Below are 7,724 nucleotides of genomic sequence, written 5' to 3' on the forward strand. Positions count from 1 at the left end.
TGAGAACCCTAGTGGTTAAGTTGATACCCATTGACACCAATCTACTACTAAGCCAATTAGTAGTTGGATTGGGACTTATGAGTTGAGATTGATCAAGCCATTTGACGTACTTCAAGCTTTGAAGTAGGCATTATACTTACTTCAAGCATAAAGGTAGACTTAATGTGCTTGGTTCCTCATAATTGTCAAGATATGGTTATTAGACAAGGATGGTAACCCCAATTTCCATGCCTAGCCAAGAGTTCCTTTTATTATTCATATTTGAAACCCAAAAATTCCAATTGCTTTATTCTTGTTATAGTTAGTTAGTTGTTTACTTAGCTCTAGAGTAGAAGTAGATAAATATGTTCCCTTATTAGATTAAAATTGCTTACACTTGGTTTTAATTGCTTTGAATTAGTTTCTTGCACTTTAAGATTCCTTGCATGTTAAGTTCAGTAGTTTAAATTCTTGTTTATAACTCTCAACCCCGGAATTCTAACCAATATTGATGCACATGTTTGCCTATTCTCTTGAGGATGACTCGAGACCAATACTCTCGGTTACTTTATATTGGGGTTGATTTTGTGACAACCAAATTCTAAATTTGACACGAGTAGGATTATATGTTGGTCTAGGACTATATTATGACAATGACATTGGTTTTCTATTGATGATGAAAATTCTAGACTAACCATAAATTCTATTCTTATCAAATTTTTGGCGCCGTTGCCGGGGAATGGTTACAACGTATGCCTTAATATTGGTTATGTGAATATGTGAATAGTATAGATAGTTTACTTGCTTTCATTATTTTATTTTTAGTTTAGATTTCTTTTAATGCATGAGCTTTGAATTCTAAGTTGGATGACTCGGTCTCAACCGAACTCTAGCTTAGCCGGGTTTGATCCTGATATTGAAAGAACTTTGTTACACACTCGACAAGCTAGGCGGCAGTTGTGTTACACGACTAGTACTTCGGCCTCTCTAGAGGAACCCTCTGAAACACTAGACAAAATCGAGAGTGACTTAGAGTCCTCATCTTCCTATTCCTCGCTTGGCACTACTGATATATCTTTGCATCCTATAGGTAAAAACCACATAGAGGAGCCACGTAGGATTAACTTGCATGAATAAGGAGCATAGTATCTCATTCTTCAATCTTTGCAAGCTAGGTATCCGAATCTTGATCCGAATTTTGAGTTGAAGAATAGTCTGATTAATTTGCTTTCTAAGTGTCATGGACTACCAGACCAAGACCCCATTAGGCATTTGAGAGACTTTCAAGTTGCTTGTTCTACGGCCCGAAGGCATGGTGCCGATGAGATTGCTATCATGGTTTTTGCTTTCCCCTTCTCTCTTGAGGGGTCGGCAAAAGAGTGGTTCTACTCCCAACCAGATGAGGTGGTGACCGAATGGGATCTATTGAGAAGAGAGTTCTTATACAAGTTTTTTCTGCCGGAGAAGATTGACTACATCTGGAAAGAAATTTCCGGTATAATGCAAAAAGACCAAAAGACACTCTTTGAGTATTGAATTCGATTTAAGAGGTTGTTGGAATCTTGTCTACATCATGGGTTACATACTCACTTGCTCATTAGCTATTTCACTGGAGGTCTTTGTGCAGTGGATAAGAGATTGCTCACCGCTTCTAGTGGTGGTTCCCTTTCTAAGAACAAGACGACGACAGAAGCATGGAGTTTGATCAATGATGTCGCTGAGGCTGTCCAACATGTGAGGGTGAGGAACAATCCTTCCAAGAGTGTGGTGGAAGCACCTCCTTTCGCATCGGCTTTGACTAAAATGCTTGAAGATATGACCACTATCCTCACAAAGATTCGCAAAGAACAAAAGGCATTTTACTCAGTCTAAGCCATCCATGCCCCACCTCAAATCCTCCAACTTGAAGGACCACCTAGAGTATATGATTTATGCTCTAGTACCGCATATTACACCGACCAATGCCATCAAGTCCAAGAGGATTACACTCTCGCGGTAGCCAATGTGAACTATAACAACTGTTCACCCTATCAATCTCAAGGCCAAAACAATTACTCTCATGGTAATAGTTTCAATCAAGGGTGGAAGGATAATGCTCAAGGGAACAACCACAATCAAAGATGGAACCAAGGCAACTCATCTTCTCATTATCACAACAACACCAACCAAAACTACCATAACCAACCATATCAACACTCACAACAAAACCACAACAACAACCACTCTAGATATTAAGCACCTCATCAAAGACAATAAACCAATCAACCTTCTTCTTATCCCACCAACCAAGGTGATGACTCTAACCGTCCATTCTACCTAGAGCAAGAGAGACTTAGACCTATGGTAGAGAAGAATGAAGAGAACAATAGGGCCCAATTCAGTAACATGAGTGCTCAATTGTCCAACATCACCAAAATTCTCTCAAGGTTGGCCCTATCTCCTACCAATAATACCAACACCAACCAAGCCTCTAGCTCATTGATGAGCGTATAATTTATACGCTTTTTGGCATTATTTTTAGTATATTTTTAGTAGGATCTAATTACTTTTAGGGATGTTTTTATTAGTTTTTATGTTAAATTCATATTTCAGGACTTTACTATAATTTTGTGTGTTTTTCTGTGATTTCAGGTATTTTCTGGCTGAAATTGAGGGACTTGAGCAAAAATCAGATTCAGAGGTTGAAGAAGGACTGCTGATGCTGTTGGATTCTGACCTCCCTGCACTCAAAGTGGATTTTCTGGAGCTACAGAACTTCAAATGGCGTGCTCTCAATGGCGTTGGCAAGTAGACATCCAGAGCTTTCCAGCAATATATAATAGTCCATACTTTGCCCGAGTTTAGATGATGCAAAAGGGCGTTGAACGCCAGTTCTACGTTGCAGTCTGGAGTTAAACGCCAGAAACACGTCACAAACCAGAGTTGAACGCCAAAAACACGTTACAACTTGGCGTTCAACTCCAAAAGAAGCCTCTGCACGTGTAAACTTCAAGCTCAGCCCAAGCACACACCAAGTGGGCCCCGGAAGTGGATTTATGCATCAATAACTTACTTCTGTAAACCCTAGTAGCTAGTCTAGTATATATAGAACTTTTTATCATTGTATTCAGAGTCTTGGTTACTCTGGTTCCCCTCTGGGGCCGAGACCAATGAACTCTATTATCACTTATGTATTTTCAACGGTAGAGTTTCTGCACTCCATAGATTAAGGTGTGGAGCTCTGCTGTTCCTCATGATTTAATGCAAAGTACTATTGTTTTTCTATTCAATTCAACTTATTCCGCTTCTAAGATATCCATTCGCACCCAAGAACATGATGAATGTGATGATTATGTGACGCTCATCATCATTCTCACTTATGAACGCGTGCCTGCCAAACACTTCCGTTCTACATGCAAACAAGCTAGAATGAGTATCTCTTAGATATCTAATACAGAGGACCGAGTCCGAGATATTAGAATCTTCGTGGTATAAGTTAGAACCCATGGATGGCCATTCCTGAGATCCGGAAAGTCTAAACCTTGTCTGTGGTATTCCGAGTAGGATCTGGGAAGGGATGACTGTGATGAACTTCAAACTCGCGAGTGCTGGGCGTAGTGACAGACGCAAAATGAGGGTGAATCCTATTCCAGTATGATCGAGAAGCTCCAGATGATTAGTCGTGCCGGGACAGAGTATTTAGACCTTTTTCACAGAGAGGATGGGATGTAGCCATTGACAACGGTGATGCCTTACAGAAAGCTTGCCATGGAAAGGAGTAGGAATGATTGGATGAAGACAGCAGGAAAGCAGAGGTTCAGAGGAACGAAAGCATCTCTATACGCTTATCTGAAATTCTCACCAATGAATTACATAAGTATTTCTATCTTTATTTTCTGTTTATTTACTATTATTATTCGAAAACTCCATAACCATTTAATATCCGCCTGACTGAGATTTACAAGATGACCATAGCTTGCTTCATACCAACAATCTCCGTGGGATCGACCCTTACTCACGTAAGGTTTATTACTTGGACGACCCAGTGCACTTGCTGGTTAGTTGTACGAAGTTGTGAAATAGATATAAGATCATGAACGTGCGTATTGAGATTTTAGCGCCGTTACCAAGGAATGGAATGATCACGATTTCACACACCACTCATCCAACCTTCCTTCCCAACCTATCCCAAACCCAAGGAGTAGCATCAATGCAATTACCTTGAGGAGTGGTACAACGCTTGAGGAAGTTGAACCCAAGCCTATCAAGTTGGCGGAGGATGTTCCTAATGTGAAAGTTGGTGACACAATGGAGATAGATGAAGATGAAAAGGAGGAAGAAGTTGCAAAGGAAGAAGAAGAACAATTGAGAGCCAAGGAACCGAAGCGGAAGAGCACCTTAGAGGAACAAATTCCCATACCTTTCCTTACGTTAGCCAAGAAGGCTGAAAAGCATGAGGAGCTTGATCCCAACATAGTGCAAATCTTCAAAAATATGGAGGTAACTATTCCACTCTTTGATGCTATACATCAAGTTCCAAAGTATGCTAAGTTCCTTAAGGATGTGTGCACTCATAAAGATAAGATTGGTGGACTAGGGATGAGTCTATTAGGCAATTCTATTTCTTCTGTGATGGATGATTTTTCTGAAAAATATAGTGATCCCGGTCCTTGCTTGGTATCTTGTATGATTGGTGAGATTCAACTTAAGGATTGCATGTGCGACCTAGGGTCAAGTGTGAGCATTATGCCACTCTCGATTTATGAGAAGTTGAACCTTGCACCGTTAAAGTGATCCGAAGCTAGGTTTGTGCTTGCGAACAAGAGTATAATTTCAGTTGTGAGTATTGCTGAGAATGTGTTGCTGAGAATTCAGGACTTAATTTTTCTGGTGGATTTTCATATCCTAGAGACACCTCCCATTGATTCGGATAGGCCATCCTCCATCTTACTTGGGAGGCCTTTCTTGAAGACATCCCGGTTTAAATTAGATGCATTTTCTGGGGATTACTCATTTGAAGCCAAAGGGAAGGTGGTGAAGTTAAAATTGGAGGAAATCATGAGGCAACCTCTAGAGGTCCATTCAATTTTCGGCTGTGACATTGTTGAAGATGATGTGATTGAAGAACACCTTAGGAGTGATGATGAGATAAGTGTTGGTAAGAATTTGGGTATAAGAGGAGTTAGCAAGGAAAAGGGGAAAGATCCACGACTTCCAAATCCTCAAGTAAACAAGGCACCTAATCATGGTGCAATTGACAAGTGGAAGCATCTCCCCTAGAAGGACACTCTTACCAAAGCCAACAAGAAGGACAAGATGGATGTCCTTGAGGATGTTCCCAAAAGATGATCTCAAGCTCATGACCATCTAACTTAAGGATGTTAAAGAAAAGTGCTAGGTGGAAGACACCCCACCATGGTATGATCTTCCTTGTACATATTTTCTTGCATGTAGTTTTAGAGTCTTTGTTTGATTTAGTGATTATTTGATTTTGTTGAATTGACTTTATTTGATTTTGTTGTGCTTGTTAGAGTCTTCATGAGGATTTCATTGATCTAGGTATTGGTTAAATTGGCAATTTTGAAGAAAAATGTTTGATTTTGAGTATTGCCCAAAATTCTAAGTGTTTTTGAAGTGCCTAGCTTGAATGAATGCCAAGATTGTGCTATAATTGTCTCCCTCATGTTGATTTCAACAAAAAAAAGTCGTCGTCCCACGCGTAGGTGTGGACGACGCGTACGCGTCGATTGCGTTTCCACAACTCCCGGTACAAAAAGCAGAAAGTTGTGATGGAATTGTGCAGATTTTGTGCTGGGAGCACAACGCTTCCCACGCGTGCGCGTCGATGACGTGTACGCATTGCAGGTCCATCTCGCCCAACCATACGTGAGCGTCGGCAACGCACATGCGTCGTTTCCTGAGTTCCCGACTCCTAGTACAAAAACTAGAGAATTGCGCGAGTTTTGTGCAACTTTTGTGCGAGGGGAACAATATCATCCCACGCGTGCTCGTCAGATGACGCGTACGCGTCCCCTTCCCATTTCTGCTATCCACGCATAGGCGTGGACGATGCTTACGCGTCACTCGTCTTTTTCCTCTTCCACGTGTATGTGTGGACGAGGCGCGCGGGTCGCATGCCTGACGCAGCTAGCAAGGCACGCTGCCCTGTTCTTTCCTATTTTCTTTTCTTTCTTCTTTTCTTTCTTCCTTTCTTCTTCCTTCTCCTTACTACCTCTTCTTCGCCCACTACCACCGGCAACTTCAACCACCACTGACCACCACCTCCGGTGGTCCCACATTTCTTTCTCCTTTCTTTCTCTCTTTCTTTCTTTTCTCACTTATATTCAACCTCACTTTCTCCTTTTATAGTTGCATTTCTCTTCTTTCTCTTTTGTTTCTTTTTAAAATTTTTGTTTACTATTGCATTTAATTATTTTACTATCTTTATTTTTTGTTGTATTTTAGTTTTGTTGTTTGTTTGTTTGTTTACTCTTATCTCTTTTCTTTCCTTCTATTCTCTTGTATGGGTGTTGAATCTCATTTACTTTTGAATTGGTGGGTTATTTCATATCTTTTAGCTTGTTGTGCTTTGATAAATGACATTCCATTTTGGGGCATATTTCCCTTGAACTTATGAATCTTGCTTGTTATTTACAATGTGCACACCAAGTGCTTGTGAAAAAGAGCCAATGACATCTTTGTTCATTGATAACCTTTCTCTTTCAACTTGATACTTCTTTTTCTCAACACTTGCGCTATATGAGCATTGAACATCATTTCCATGATTTATCATTATCAATTGCTCATGGTTTATGGTTTTCTATGCTTGTAGCATCATGTAAGAATGAGTGGTTCAATGCTCTCTAACCCCATATTCTTCAATTTCTAGACTTCATTGTCTTGGAGTTAGTTGAGCGAAAGGTTTTCCTATGACCCCCACCTTTCTTGCATGTGATTATCATTGTTGTTATCAATGCTTGAGTTTATTCTTCTCATGCTTTGTACTTGCATGCCAATCTCACTCTTGCATCTCATGCTAGTGATATGCCTCCATGATTATATTGTTGTCTTGCTTATATGTTGCAGCTATCATGTCTTCAGGACATTTCATTCTTTTGTGGTATTAATCTTCACTTGCACTGTGTTAGTTTCAGTTTTTATCTCTCTGAGCTTAATATTTTTCTCTTTTCTTCCTTTTTAGTATAGCCACCGAAAAAGAAAGGAAAAGATCTCCAAAAAGCCGTCTACAAAGAGAGCAACTCAAAGAACAACCGTCAATGTGAAAACTTCCTCGAAGGCCAACCCACTTGCTAAGCGGTTGAAGAGCTCTAGCCGCATTAATGAGGCAGAAAAGGAAGTTCCCACAAGGTTCACCAATCCACCTACGGCAGAAACTGATAATCCGGAGTCCACCTCAGATCATGGCAAAGAAGTAACCAAGAGATGAACAAGGAGATGTCCTTGTCTCACCATCCTATAGCTATTGAGAATGACACTCCCGGACCCACTCTGTTCATCATTGATAGCATGGAGGACCGTGCAAATTTCTAAGTGTGGAGAGGTCGTTTACCGACTTCCGTAGGTAACAACCCTTTCTTTTCAAAACCCAAATTTTAATTTTCTTTTGTTAATTAGGATAATTTGCATTGCATGGTTAGTTTTTGCATTTAAATACTTTTTGCATGGTAGTTGTTCCTTGTTAGGAGTACTTGGTTAGGGTGATGATTTCTATTCCAAGAAACTATTTTTAAGGCACCCTACCAATC

This window comes from Arachis ipaensis, chromosome B04 (genome assembly GCF_000816755.2).
Source record: "Arachis ipaensis cultivar K30076 chromosome B04, Araip1.1, whole genome shotgun sequence".
Taxonomy (NCBI): domain Eukaryota; kingdom Viridiplantae; phylum Streptophyta; class Magnoliopsida; order Fabales; family Fabaceae; genus Arachis; species Arachis ipaensis.